This window comes from Balaenoptera ricei, chromosome 21, assembly GCF_028023285.1.
Source record: "Balaenoptera ricei isolate mBalRic1 chromosome 21, mBalRic1.hap2, whole genome shotgun sequence".
NCBI lineage: Eukaryota > Metazoa > Chordata > Mammalia > Artiodactyla > Balaenopteridae > Balaenoptera > Balaenoptera ricei.
The window spans coordinates 3,902,709-3,918,747 of record NC_082659.1 but is presented as its reverse complement, the minus strand read 5'-3'; the positions used below and the strand labels follow the sequence as shown (position 1 = coordinate 3,918,747).

General features: G+C 37.0%; 1 long non-coding RNA gene across 1 annotated transcript in view; it reads right to left on the bottom strand.

Annotated features, from left to right (window-relative positions):
* The window catches only part of LOC132356622 (uncharacterized), a 356,023-nt gene that overhangs the window by 288,994 nt on the left and 50,990 nt on the right, over positions 1–16,039 (bottom strand). Inside the window, exon 2 of the long non-coding RNA XR_009499931.1 lies at positions 4,640–4,908. This is a non-coding gene — a long non-coding RNA (uncharacterized LOC132356622). The remainder of the gene's footprint in view (positions 1–4,639; positions 4,909–16,039) is intronic.

Here is a 16,039-nt window from a genome sequence, read left to right as displayed (position 1 = left end):
CCTTAAATGTGAATGGATTAAATGCTCCAACCAAGAGACACAGGCTCACTGAATGAATACAACAACAAGACCCATATATATGCTGTCTTCAAGAGACCCACTTCAGACCTAGGGACACATACAGACTGAAAGGGAGGGGACGGAAAAAGATATTCCATGCAAATGGAAATCCAAAGAAAGCTGGAGTAGCAATACTCATATCAGATAAAATAGACTTTAAAATAAAGAATGCTACAAGAGACAAGGAAGGACACTACATCATGATCAAGGGACCAATCCAAGAACAAGATATAACAATTATAAATATACATGCACCCAACATAGGAGCACCTCAATATATAAGGCAACTGCTAACAGCTCTAAAAGAGGAAATCAACAGTAACACAATAATAGTGGGGCACTTTAACACCTCACTTACACCAATGGACAGATCATGCAGACAGAAAATTAATTAGGAAACACAGGCTTTAACTGATACAATAGATAAGATAGATTTAATTGATATTTATAGGACATTCCATCCAAAAACAGCAGATTACATTTTATTCTCAAGTGCACACGGAACATTCTCTATGAAAGATCACATCTTGGGTCACAGACCAAGCCTTGGTAAATTTAAGAAAACTAAAATCATATCAAGCATCTTTTCCAACCACAGCACTATGAGATTAGCAATAAATGACATGGGAATAAAACGTGAAAAGCAGAAACACATGGAGGTGAAATCTATCAAACATTTAGAGAAGAGTTAACACCCATCCTCCTCAGACTCTTCCAAAAAACTGCAGAGGAAGGAACACTCCCAAACTCATTCTATGAGGCTACCATCACCCTGATACCAAAACCAGACAAAGATACTACAAAAAAAGAAAATTACAGACAGATATCACTGGTGAATATAGATGCAAAAATCCTCAACAAAATACCAGCAAACAGAATCCAACAACACATTAAAAGGATCATACACCATGATCAAGTGGGATTTATCCCAGGGATGCAAGGATGCTTCAATATATGCAAATCAAGCAATGTGATACACCATATTATCAAATTGAAGACGAAAAACCATATGATCATCTCAATAGATATAGAAAAAGCTTTTGACAAAATTCAACACACATTTATGATAAAAACTCTCCAGAAAGTGAGCATAGAGGGAACCTACCTCAACATAATAAAGGCCATATACGACAAACCCACAGCAAACATCATTCTCGGGCTTCCCTGGTGGCGCAGTGGTTGAGAATCTGCCTGCCAATGCAGGGGACACGGGTTCGAGCCCTGGTCTGGGAAGATCCCACATGCCGCGGAGCAACTAAGCCCGTGAGCCACAACTACTGAGCCTGCGCATCTGGAGCCTGTGCTCCGCAACAAGAGAGGCCGCGACAGTGAAAGGCCCGCGCACCGTGATGAAGAGTGGCCCCCGCTTGCCGCAACTAGAGAAAGCCCTCGCACAGAAACGAAGACCCAACACAGCCAAAAATAAATAAATAAATAAATAAATAAATAAATGTATTAAAAAAAAAAACAAACATCATTCTCAATGGTGAAAAACTGAAAGCATTTCCTCTAAGATCAGGAATGAGACAAGGATGTCCATTCTCACCACTATTATTCAACATAGTTTTGGAAGTCCTAGCCACGGCAATCAGAGAAGAAAAAGAAATAAAAGGAATACAAATTGGAAAAGAAGAAGTAAAACTGTCACTGTTTGCAGATGACATGATACTATACATAGAGAATCCTAACGATGCTACCAGAAAACTACTAGAGCTAAACAATGAGTTTGGTAAAGGCAGGATACAAAATTAATGCACAGAAATCTCTTGCATTCCTATGCACTAACAATGAAAGATCAAAAAGAGAAATGAAGGAAATCCCATTCACCATTGCAACAAAAAAATAAAATACCTAGGAATAAGCCTTCCTAAGGAGGTAAAAGTCCTGTACTCAGGTAACTATAAGACACTGATGAAAGAAATCAAAGATGACACAAACAGATGGAGAGATATACCATGTTCTTGGATTGGAGGTATCAATATTGTGAAAATGACTCTACTACCCAAAGCAATCTACCGATTCAATGCAATCCCTATCAAATTACCAATGGCATTTCTTACAGAACTACAACAAAACATCTTAAAATTTGTATGGAGACACAAAAGACCCCAAATAGCCAAAGCAATCTTGAGGGAAACAGACCAAGCTGGAGCAATCAGATTCCCTGACTTCAGGCTATCCTACAAAGCTACTGTAATCAAGACAATATGGTACTGACACAAAAATAGAAATATAGATCAATGGAAAAGGATAGAAAACCCAGAGATAAACCTATGCACCTATGGTCATCTAATCTATGATAAAGGAGGCGAGGATATACAATGGAGAAAGACAGTCTCTTCATTAAGTGGTGCTGGGAAAACTGCACAGCTACATGTAAAAGAATGAAATTAACACCATATACAAAAATAAACTCAAAATGGATTAAAGACCTGAATGTAAGACCGGACACTATAAAAGTCCTAGAGGAAAACTTAGGCAGAACATTCTTTGACATAAATCACAGCAAGATCTTTTTTTATCCACCTCCTAGAGAAATGGAAATAAAAACAAAAATAAATAAATGGGACCAAATGAAACTTAAAAGTTTTTGCACATGAAAGGAAACTACAAACAAGATGAAAAGACAATCCTCAGAATGGGAGAAAATATTTGCAAACGAATCAACGGACAAAGGATTAATCTCCAAAATATATAAACAGTTCATGCAGCTCAATATAAAAAAACAAACAACCCAATCCAAAAATGGGCAGAATACCTAAACAGACATTTCTCCTAAGGAGACCTACAGATGGCCCAGAGGCACATGAAAAGCTGCTCAACATCACTAATTATTAGAGAAATGTAAATCAAAACTACAATGAGGTATCACCTCACACCTGTCATAATGGGATTCATCAGAAAATCTACAAACAACAAATGCTGGAGAGGGTGTGGAGAAAAGGGAATCCTCTTGCACTGTTGGTGGGAATGTAAATTGATACAGCCACTATGGAGAACAGTAGGGAGGTTCCTTAAAAAACTAAAAATAGAGCTACCATATGACCCAGCAATCCCACTACTGGGCATATACCCTGAGAAAACCATAATTCAAAAGGACACATGCACCCCAATGTTCATTGCAGCACTATTACAGCCAGGTCATGGAAGCAACCTAAATGCCCATCGACAGACGTATGGATAAAGAAGATGTGGTATATATACATACAATGGAATATTACTCAGCCATAAAGAGGAATGAAACTGGGTCATTTGTAGAGACGTGGATGGACCTAGAGACTGTCATACAGAGTGAAGTAAGTCAGAAAGAGAAAAACAAATATCGCATATTATCGCATATATGTGGAATCTAGAAAAATGTTACAGATGAACCCGTTTGCAGGGCGGAAATAGAGACACAGATGTAGAGACCAAACGTTTGGACACCAAGGGGGGAAAGCTCAGGGTGGGGCGGGGTGTGGTGGAGGTGGGATGAACTGGTAGATTGGGATGGACATATATACACTAATATGCATAAAATAGATAAGAACCTGCTATATAAAAAAGTAAATAAAATTCAAAAAAAAATTTAAACATTGATAGAATTTAAACATTTGCTTAAAGAGTGTTAAGAAAGAATTAGATTCAGATTTTATGGTTAATCAATTCCCTGAGGATGGCAACTGATGGGAGTGAATAATGAAGAGTAATTTCAGTGTAGTATCATTTAAAAGGGAAGTTCAAGGCAACACTTTCCAATACAAGTGGCTTCACAATACAATTCGAAATAATACACCAGATGGCTTTTAAAAAGCGTGCTTTTATTCTTTCTGTTACCTGATGCAATATCTGAAACAACCTCCCATCATGATATAGTCACCTGAGTTCTGAGAATTCACATGTGGTGAGCAGTTTCTCAGATGTCATCAGTGACTCTGAATAAAATCCGTAACACTTAGCAGATATTAGTAACAGAACATTTATGAGGCCCAAATAGCACTGAAGGTCCAATAAGCCTAGAATCCATGAAGGCATGATATTATTACTCACACTCTTTACCGGTCAAGTGATATAGACAGAATGAACACAACTGCAGGTGTTCGAGGTCAGTGTCATTAACCCTCCCCCTAATAAGCCTCCCCTTGGAGAAGGAAATAGAAATGAGATTAATGATACATTAACAGTAAAAGTTTTTAGTTTTGTAGTTCCTTTGTAATTCTTTACTAGAAAGGACTCAACCATTCCTGCTGGTGATTGCTCTGTAATTATTTCTTTTACAGAATATAAGGAAATTGTATTTTAAAATAGGGTCCTGGCTCTTTATAGCTGGAGACTAAAACCATTGATGCATTAGGATGAATAAAATGCAAGAAAGTGACAGTGATGTACTGGTTTTCCATAGAGCTGTTACAATTAGTATGAAGCTAGCAAACCCTCAATTGTGAGAAAGCTGAAATCAGACAACTGCCCCAGTGCACAATCCTCTGTATGCTCCCAAGCCCACTCCTTATTTATAGGAAGATTCACAATATGGGAGGAGGCACTCCTTTCTTGTTTCTACGACATCACAGTCTCTCCAGTTTCCCCAGGTGTGACTTACCCTGCTTCTGTTCTATCTGCTCTGCAAGTTCTTCTCTTCCACTTGGCCGTGAAATGCAGGGCTTCTTGCAGCTTCCTTCTAGATCCTCATCTTCCGTACGTCCTCTGTCTAGGCAACTTCATCCACAATCCGATCACCACATATATGCCAGTGATCTTCAAGTTCAAATAGCTCTGTACTGTATTTGTGCAAAAAAAAAATTGCCTCTCTGATGTTGCTATTGGGTGTCTCTACAGGAAATCAAGCACAGATGTTGCTATTGGGTGTCTCTACAGGAAATCAAGCACAAAATGGATAAAACATGGATCGCATGAGCTTCCTCCAAAAAGTCTTCTCTCTGATGAGCCCTAGTTAGAAAACGGATTCAACATTCATCCTGCCCTAAAGGACAGAAAACTGGTGTCATCACCATGCTCTCCATCATTTCAGTATCCCACACATCTCTCTCCTCCCAACACAATTAGTAGTTCCTTCATCCTTTCTCCATCTAATATTTTCAGCTACTGAGTGGAAAGCACTTTTAAAAATCCTCCTCATATAGCAAAAATATAAAATAGAATGAAACAATCATGTACACGGAAAATTTCCCAGAATATTAGTTAATAACTGCAGAAATGAAAATCATCGGTGATCACATACTGATATGGTATCACCTGATGTAAAAGCACTGTTGCAAGTAAAACAAAAGATAAACAATAGATTTAATTGCACTCTAGTAAGAAGCATGTTAAAGCCTAGAAACGTCTCAATTGTTCTAACAGAAATTGCATAGAAAAGTAAGAATCTAAGACTTGAAAACAAACTGAAAATTGACACTGTGTCAAAAAGCATCTTGTAGTGGATTCAGTGTAAAGTTATTTATCCAATTTAGGAAATAATCACTGGTGCATTACAAAGAATGGTATTTACGTCTTCATTTTTTGTATTACTTTATTTTTCTTTTTACAAAATATATGAACCTAGTACTAAATCCGCCCCCCCCCCCTTTTATTCCCTGAACTATGTCAAGCCTCCGTTAAGCTCAAGTAAGCCTAAATTCAGAGAGGATGGTGAAGGAATTTTGCATTTTATCCCATTTAAAAGTGTCAAATCCATTTCCTCAACAGCATTATATTAGCATTACTATCCCCACTCCTTTTGTTGTCAGTGATGTTTAGCTGTGTTTTAGTCTTTAATACAGAGTTTGCAAACTATTCAATATAATAATTTGAAAGCAAATAAACTGATGCAAATTACAATGGAAGAGAAACTGAGTTTAAACAGATCTCTTAAATATTTTCTCTCCTTGCCATTACTATTCACTCCATTCATATTACATTTTGCATTTTCGAAGGTGTATTTTCCCCCCATGACTATTCTGAATTACTGCCCATTCTTAATATTTTCCCTTTTTTGTCTTTTCACACCATGTTTTGGAAATAAATTATTGTTCATTTGTATTAACATTGAATAAATACATTTAATAACATGCATATTTTTGAAGGATATTTTATTAATATAGTATTGAATTCAGAAAAAGATATTAGGAGAATATACTGTGTCATATAGACTATTGTTTCCCTAAGATGTCATGAACTTATACTTCCCTCAAATATTTTCTCCTACATTTTTTCTATGGTGACTTTTTACTAATAAAAAATAGACTATAAATAAAATCAAGTGGTTCAATTAGACATATGCCAAACATACCTTTGTGGTATTTATAATCACATGAATACAAGGTTTTTACTTTAATGAAAGTGGAAATAAATTTATTGATGATTCTGTTAAGTTGGGTTACTTTGCACAACTTTAAAATAAAAACATGGTTTTAAAAATTGAGGTGTGCTTTTGGTTGAATCTACACAATTAAAATATAACGATATTGCTCCTTTGCATTTTCATACTAAATAGCATTACATAGTTTAACTCATAATATAATGTATGAAGATTGTTCTAAATTTTTTGATAAAATAATTTTAAAAATTGTATATTTATGTTCCTAAATTAAACCTTAGTTCTAGAAGCAATACCACTAGAAGCTTCTGCTTTATAGAGTTGTCTTTGTTCAGGTTATTTATGAATTCCCCATAGAAAAGAGCATCATTCCTTATTCTAATGAACTGTATAATCTACTCTTACACTATCAAATCAAAACCCTTATATAATAATGCACTTATGATAACACACCAATTTGTAGAATGGTCTCCCACTGTATTTCCAAACAATATTTCTTTTGAAGTATTTAGTTCTCATATGGCGCATACAGTTTTAACCTTGCATCTAATTCCTAGATAATTGACATAAATATTTATATGGTTGAACTTTTATCCTAATATGTGTTATACAATTGCTACCATAAATCATTTCCCAAAGGTTTCCTTTTCAGGCTCATACAGTGTTTCAAAGTTGTATTATTCTGCAAAGCAGTTTTTATGATGTGATATTCAACTCTAGGCTTTAACCCAGGCTAGTGAGTAATGATAACTCATTAATATGCTTTACAAAAATCTCACCTTTACATTTTTAGGACATCTAATTATATTGTTACCAATATTCATTTCATTAATTCTTACTTATGTCTGGTAATGTTTATTTTGCTACCTTTATATCTTTGTACTTCATATTATAACTTTACATATTGTATTATTACCTTGACATCTTTCTACTTATCTAATCATAGCTGCAGCTACTAAATTATTTTTAATTCAGCCAAGTATTTTTAAATAGTAATTATTATAAGCAAACAATTTGCTTTCCATTATTGCTGGATAACTACATTTTAAAAACCTATAGTTTAATTTTCCACCTATTTTTTGCAGTAAGTTGCTCAAGTATGCTCTTAATTTTATACAGCCAAAAAGTCACTAATAATTATTACATTTGTGGTTAATGTACCACTCACTATTCTGTAACAATTTTAAATCCTTTTCTCATAAAAATGTGAGTTCATAGATTAAGTAGTGACAGATTCTAATTTCCTTTCAAAATATTTCTTAATGTATATTGCTTGTTTCTACTAGGAAACATTACTCCTTTGTGTTACTGTAAGTGTTCTGAGGAATAAGTTTTTTTGGCTCAGGGCAATATCGAGTGTATCAAAGCAGTTAGTATTGCAGTGTTCAATAACAACTGAATGCCTCAGAGGGGATGAGTATCCATGAAGTACAATTTGATTCATCCATTACTTTTCCAAGTAACATGAACCTGAAATATATTTATTCCATGTAACAATAAGCTACATCTTAGAACCATAAAAGAAAGCATAACTACATTAAAAATGTCAACAATATGTAATTATTGAACAGCAACAGTAAAATGGTATAATGTATAAATGAAGCCTAACACTTCCTCAAAGGACTTCAAATCTACAAAGGAGTACTTATGATTTATTTTTAAAGTTTAAATTTTGGAGGGTAATAATAAGTTATACTATTCATAATTTTCCTTTATATACAGTATTAATAGATGCTTTGCAAATTTCAAACCTACTTGAAAATCATATCCTTTCATCTATTCAATTGCAATTGGAGAACAGCCCTTGGTAATACTATGTTTTATTTATTAATTAAATGTGAGTATTTAAATATATACACACGTATATGTGTGTATGTGTAAAATATACTTTTTTTTTAATGGACAGATGTAAACCTTCTCTCGCAGTGAAACTGGCTCTGCCTGTGTTGTTTTGTTTTGTTCTTTTTTTGGTTTTTAGTGTCTTGTGGAAGCCTATATATTCCCTCAGAGTTGAAGATAATGGAAAATAAAAAAAAAGAATCTTAACAGTCGATTAGATATTTCAAATGTTGGCATATGTGATTCCTTTTTGCAGATATAATGAAAGTCCCTAATCAGTTGACTTTGTTTTAACCAAAAGAGAGATTACCATGGGTAGGACTGACCTAATCGGGTGAATCTTTTAAAGAGACTCAAAGCAGCAGACACATTCAAAGCAAAAGAGGTACTCCTCCCAGCCTCTGACAAACAAATACATGTGTTGTGAACTGTCTATGGAGGGCACCACGTGGCAAGGACCTACAGGTGGCCCCTGGGTGCTGAGAGCAGCCCCTTGCCAATATTCAGCAAGAAAATGGAACTTCCATTTCTACAAGTGCAAGGAGCTGAATTCTGACAACAACCAGTTGGATGAAAACTCTTGAGCCTCAGATGAGAGAGCAACCCTGGCTGACACCTTGATTTCAGCCTAGTGAGACCCTCAGTAATGAGGCGAGTCACCTCATAATCCCACAGAAATTGCGAGATAGTAAACTTTTATTTCAAGCAACAAAATTTGTACTAATTTGTTATGAAGCAATAGAAAACTAATCCATACTATAAAGAAAAGGAGTAGAGGGATTTAGAGATATATTAGATTTGTAAAATAAAAAGGTACTTTTAAGTAAAAAACAGAAAGAAAATTTGAAGCATACGGTATCTGGTGTGAGGTTTCTTACCATTTGAAATGAAGTTCCCAAGCTAGAAGTACCATACCTTTGCCATTGTCCGTTAACCTCCTAAATCATAAAGTTTTTAAGTGAAACGTTAATTTTGAATATCTATTCTGTGTCATTTAGGCTAAAACGTTCTTATATTCACTGACCTACCTCTGTTATTTATTATTTATATATTTAATCTATATGCATGACTAATACAGAATGAATGAGCTAAATTTGGAGTACTGTCCATAAATTGATTTGAATTTTTAAATATACGGTTATAAGCACAATTAAGTCTTCTTACATAATTGCAACTAGATCTTGGTCCAAGTATGATGTATAAAATCTGTTGAAACTTTAAGCATCTACCAGCTCTAAGATCTCAAAATTTATAAGTAGTACTGAAATTGAATATGTAAAACTAAACTTTTCAAGATATTACGGTACCTCCCCCCTCCCAGTGATATGAATTAAGCTCACTGAGACTTGAGTTAAGCACTCATAGTTTCATCATTCATGAATCAGGCGAATACTAATCCTGTAAAAATAGGAAATAACCTGTAATGTTTAGTTTTCCGTGTCAACTTTCTAGACTACAGTACCCAATTACTCAATCAAACACTATTTTTCATGGTATTGCTTTGAAGATACTCTGTAGATGTGATTAAGGTCCATAATGAGTTGACATTAAGTAAAGGAGATTATCCTAGATGATCTGGGTGAACCTGATTCAATCATTTTAAAGGTTTTAAGAGTAGAATTGAGGTTTCCCTGAAAAAGAACTTGCCTAGGGACTGCAGCTTCAGCTCTTGCCTGAGAGTTCCAGGCTGCTCTTCCTGAAGGCCTGCCCTGTAAATTTCAGAACTGCTTAGTCAGCCCACACCATTCTGTAATGCAATTCCTTACAGTAAGTCTTGTAATATATGTACTGTATTGGTTCTGTTTTGCTGGTGGGACCCTGATACGTAACGTCTCTGGTTTGCAAACTTACGACAACGGAAACTCTCATGGATATAAAATCATTTTGGTGGATTTTTTACTCACTTTAATAATTATCAAAGGCATAATACTCAAATAACTAAGCAAACAAACGTCCTAATAGCAGGCAAACACATCTACCACGGAGCAACCGAAAATTAGCAGCCCCGACGATCCATGCTGGATTTTATGAAATAGAAATTAACATGATGTCCATACATCTTCACAGTGAGTGTCCAAAATAAATAGTGGTTAATAAATGTTCCACAGGTATATAGTTATTGCTGAATTGATTTTCAGTTTGAATTATGCACATACATGTATAATATTATGCAAAACAACAAAAAAATGCTAAGAAGAAAAGGGGCTTCTCAGAGAGCATGTACTCTCTTACGAGGGCAAGCTTTAAATGGCATTGAGGTCACATCACCAAGGATTCAATCATTTCTGACAATCCCTTCAACAGCAAGGATTATGGGCTGACATCTCATTACCGAAGTACTGAAACATGAATAATTTGTTCTACACTGATGACCAGGAGATAGTGAAAGCCATCCAGTTATGAGGTATGAGAATAAACTCTAAATACATTACAAAAGAATAATTATGGAAAAGAAATATAAATGAAAGTTCTGTAATTATATATCTTATAATTATATACATATATTTTTTATTATAAAGGACTTGTAGTTATCAGGTGTTGATCTTATTTAAACAATAAAATTGTTTTTTTAAAATTTATATTCCCCTAATTCTCAAATTTCCTGAGAATTTAAATGGCAGAAAAATAATAAAAATGAGAGAAAGAACAGAATAAAAATTAATATTTACTTTAAAATTAAAGATTAATTGTATAAGGCTTCTTGGGATGGAAAATATACACATTCTTCTTTTTTTTCTTGTATAACATGTGTTGAAGTTAAAAATGCAGAATAACTGCATATTCAATGAAAAGGGTAAATGTGAACACACATCAGAAGTATGTCAGAAGAAAGTGTAAATATTGTGCTTATTTTATAAATACTGCTTTCCAAGAATATATGACACTATTCATATTTAAAACATAAAAAGATACAAAATCAACTTTATGATGAATTTAGAACGGTTGCTAGAATGAACCAATATTCTAATTCAACAAGTTTACTAATATAGACTCTACAAATATCTCTGTCCACATTCTTAAAGTGCACAGAGCAAAGATGGAGCAAGACAGGTGTTAAGGACTGAATGTATGCATTGCTTCCCAATTCATATGTTACAGCTCTAAATCCCAATGTGATAGTATTGGGAAATGGGGCCTTCAGGAGAGTTTAGATGAGGTCATGTGAGTGGGGTCCTCCTGATGAGATTAGTGCCCTTACAAGCAGAGACTAGAGAGCTTGCCCCCCCTCTTTCTGCCATGTGGGGACACAGCAGGAAATGGCCATCTGCAGGCCAAGGCCTCATCAGACATCGAATCTGCCTGCATCTTAATCTTAGACCTCTAAACCTCCAGAACTGTGAAAGATAAATGTCTGTTGCTTAAACCATCCAGTGTACAGTGTTCTGTTATAGCAGTCCAAACTGACTAAGACAATAGGTGTCATAAATGTTCAAGCAAGTGTAAGGCATTTGGTGTTGCAGAAAAAATTAGCCTACATCATAAGACTGATTTTGATATTTCATCCAAACTACAACATTGCCATCTGTGATGAAAAATCTCATTTGTCCAAGAATTAAGGATAAACGTTCTCCATTTCATTAAATGAATTAAACTTTGAGTTATTAAAAATGTGTTTGATTATTATTAAAAGATAGCATTGGAAAATTACTGGCTATTGCTTTAAACTACTTTTTTTTAACATCTTTATTAGAGTATAATTGCTTTACAATGGTGTGTTAGCTTCTGCTTTATAACAAAGTGTATCAGCTATACATATACATACATCCCCATATCTCTTCCCTCTTGCGTCTCCCTCCTACCCTGCCTATCCCACCCCTCTGGGTGGACATAAAGCACCGAACTGATCTCCCTGTGCTAAGCAGCTGCTTCCCACTAGCCATCTATTTTACATTTGGTAGTGTATATATGTCCATGCCACTCTCTCACTTCGTCCCAGCTTACCCTTCCTCATCCCCGTGTCCTCAAGTCCATTCTCTACGTCTGCATCTTTATTCCTGTCCTGCCCCTAGGTTCTTCAGAAATATTTTTTTTTTATTCCATATATATGTGTTAGCATATGGTATTTGTATGCTTACTTTCTGACTTACTTCACTCTGTATGACAGACTCTAGGTCCATCCACCTCACTACAAATAACTCAATTTCGTTTCCTTTTATGGCTGAGTAATATTCCATTGTATATATGTGCCACATCTTCTTTATCCATTCATCTGTTGATGGACACTTAGGTTGCTTCCATGTCCTGGCTATTGTAAATAGAGCTGCAATGAACATTGTGGTGCATGACTCTTTTTGAATGATGACTTTCTCAGGGTATATGCCCAGTAGTGGGATTGCTGGGTCATATGGTAGTTCTATTTTTAGTTTTTTAAGGAACCCACATACTGTTCTCCATAGTGGCTGTATCAATTTACATTCCCACCAACAGTGCAAGAGGGTTCCCTTTTCTCAACACCCTATCCAGCATTTACTGTTTGTAGATATTTTGATGATGGCCATTCTGACCGGTGTGAGGTGATACCACATTGTAGTTCTGATTTGCATTTCTCTAATGATCAGTGATATTGAGCATCCTTTCATGTGTTTGTTGGCAATCTGTATATCTTTTTTGGAGAAATGTCTATTTAGGTCTTCTGCTCATTTTTGGATTGGGTTGTTCGGTTTTTTGATATTGAGCTACATGAGCTGCTTGTATATTTTTGAGATTAATCTTTTGTTTGTTGCTTCATTTGCAAATATTTTCTCCCATTCTGAGGGTTGTCTTTTTGTCTTGTTTATGGTTTCCTTTGCTGTGCAAAAGTTTTTAAGTTTCATTAGGTCCCATTTGTTCATTTTTGTTTTTATTTCCATTTCTCTAGGAGGTGGGTCAAAAAGGATTTTGCTGTGATGTATGTCATAGAGTGTTCTGCCTATGTTTTCCTCTAAGAGTTTTATAGTGTCTCGCCTTATATTTAGGTCTTTAATCCATTTTGAGTTTATTTTTGTGTATGGTGTTAGGGAGTGTTCTAATTTCATTCTTTTACATGTAGCTGTCCAGTTTTCCGAGCACCACTTATTGACGTGGCTGTCTTTTCTCCATTGTATATTCTTGCCACCTTTATCAAAGATAAGGTGATCATATGTGTGAGGGTTTATCTCTGGGCTTTCTATCCTGGTCCATTGATCTATGTTTCTGTTTTTATGCCAGTACTGTACTGTCTTGATTACTGTCATTTTGTAGTATACTCTTAAGTCCAGGAACCTGATTCCTCCAGCTCCACTCTTCTTTCTCAAGATTTCTTTGGCTATTTGGGGTCTTTTGTGTTTCCATACAAATTGTGCAATTTTTTGTTCTAGTTCTGTGAAAAATGCCACTGGTAGTTTGATAGGGATTGTACTGAATCTGTAGATTGCTTTGGGTAGTATAGTCACTTTCACAATGTTGATTCTTCCAATCCAAGAACATGGTACATATCTCCATCTGTTTGTATCATTTTTAATTTCTTTCATCAGTGTCTTATAGTTTTCTGCATACAGGTCTTTTGTCTCCTTAAGTAGGTTTATTCCTAGATTTTTTTATTCTCTTTGTTGCAATGGTAAATGGGAGTGTTCCCTTAATTTCTCTTTCAGATTTTTCATCATTAATGTATAGGAATGCAAGATATTTCTGTGCATTAATTTTGCATCCTACTTTACCAAATTCATTGATTAGTGGAGCCGGGAGGTCTCTTGTGGAGCAATGTCCTGAACTTGGCTCTCCCACTTCAGAGTCTCAGGCCTGACACCCGGCCAGAGCACCAAGACCCTGTCAGCCACATGGCTCAGAAGAAAAGGGAGAAAAGAAAAAAAAAAAAAGAAAATATTACTAAAAATAAAAAAAAAAAGGACGACAAGAACAACCAAACCAAAAAACAAATCCACCAATGAAAGCAAGTGCTAAAAGCTATACTAAAAAAAAAAAAGAAAGAAAGAAAAAAAAAGGACAGAGAGAACCTTAGGACAAATGGTAAAAGCAAAGCTATACAGACAAAAATCACCCAAAGAAGCCTACACATACACACTCACAAAAAGAGAAAAAGGACAAATATATATATATATAAAAGAAAGAGACCAACCAAATCAATAAACAAATCTACCGATGATAATAAGCTCTAAATACCAAACTAAGATAAACATAAAACCAGAAACTAATTAGATGCAGAAAGCAAACCCCAAGTCTAAAGTTGCTCCCAAAGTCCACCTCCTGAATTTGGGATGATTCGTTGTCTATTCAGGTGTTCCACAGATGCAGGTACATCACGTTGACTGTGGAGCTTTAATCCGCTGCTCCCGAGGCTGCTGGGAGAGATTTCCCTTTCTCTTCTTTGTTCGCACAGCTCCTGGGGTTCAGCTTTGGATGTGGTCGCCCCTCTGCATGTAGGTCGCCTGAGGGTGTCTGTTCTTCGCTCACACAGGACGGGGTTAAAGGAGCAGCTGCTTCGGGGGCTCTGGCTCACTCAGGCGGGGGGGAGGGAGGGGTACGGAGGAGGCAGGGCGAGCCTGTGGCGTCAGAGGCGTCATGACGTTGCACCAGCCCGAGGCGCGCCGTGCGTTCTCCCGGGGAAGTTGTCCCCGGATCAAGGGAGCCTGGCAGTGGCGGGCTGCACAGGCTCCCAGGAGGGGCGGTGTGGAGAGTGACCTGTGCTCGCACACAGGCTTCTTGGTGGCGGCAGCAGCAGCCTTAGCGTCTCATGCCCGTCTCTGGGGTCCGCGCTGATGGCCGCGGCTCGCGCCCGTCTCTGGAGCTCATTTAGGCGGTGCTCTGAATCCCCTCTCCTCGCGCACCATGAAACAAAGAGGCAAGAAAAAGTCTCCTGCCTGTTCGGCAGCTCCAGACCTTTTCCCGGACTCCCTCCCGGCCAGCCGTGGCGCACTAGCCCCTTCAGGCTGTGTTCACGCCGCCAACCCCAGTCCTCTCCCTGGGATCTGACCTCTGAAGCCCGAGCCTCAGCTCCCAGCCCCGCCCGTGCCGGCGGGGGAGCAGACAAGCCTCTCGGGCTGGTGAGTGCTGGTCGGTACCGCTCCTCCGTGCGGGAATCTCTCCGCTTTGCCCTCCGCACCCCTGTGGCTGTGCTCTCCTCCATGGCTCCGAAGCTTCCCCCCTCTGCCACCCACAGTCTCCGCCCGCAAAGGGGCTCCTAGTGTGTGGACACCTTTCCTCCTCCACGGCTCCCTCCCACTGGTGCAGGTCCCGTCCCTATTCTTTGTCTCTGTTTTTTCTTTTTTCTTTTGCCCTACCCAGGTACGTGGGGAGTTTCTTGCCTTTTGGGAGGTCTGAGGTCTTCTGCCAGCGTTCAGTAGGTGTTCTGTAGGAGTTGTTCCACATGTAGATGTATTTCTGATGTATTTGTGGGGAGGAAGGTGATCTCCGCATCTTACTCCTCCGCCATCCTGAAGGTCCCCCCCAGTCTATCTTCTAACAAAGTATAAAACAATAAAACTAACACTGAACATAGAGCCATTCACAGTCCATGTAACCCCCTGGGTTTATTTGTCCATTATTTGCAGATCTGTCATAGAGAGTGAAGGGCAAAACTAGGTTTAGTTGATTTTCTCACTGCAGATCTTAAAATAGCCCACATGTATTTTCTGACCAATGAAATAGAAGCACAGAAACATTTCATGTCTCTTTTAACTCCATCTATAATCTATATATATTTAGGTAATAGTCTCTTAAAATTAAAATAATAATAGGAAACGAATGTCAAGAAAATAGAGCTGATAAAATTTGTTAGCAACAGATTTGTGTGAAAATGTATGTGCAATATGTATGTGTGCTTATACATGCATATATTTAAGATTACTATAATTTTAAAAAGTGGTAATG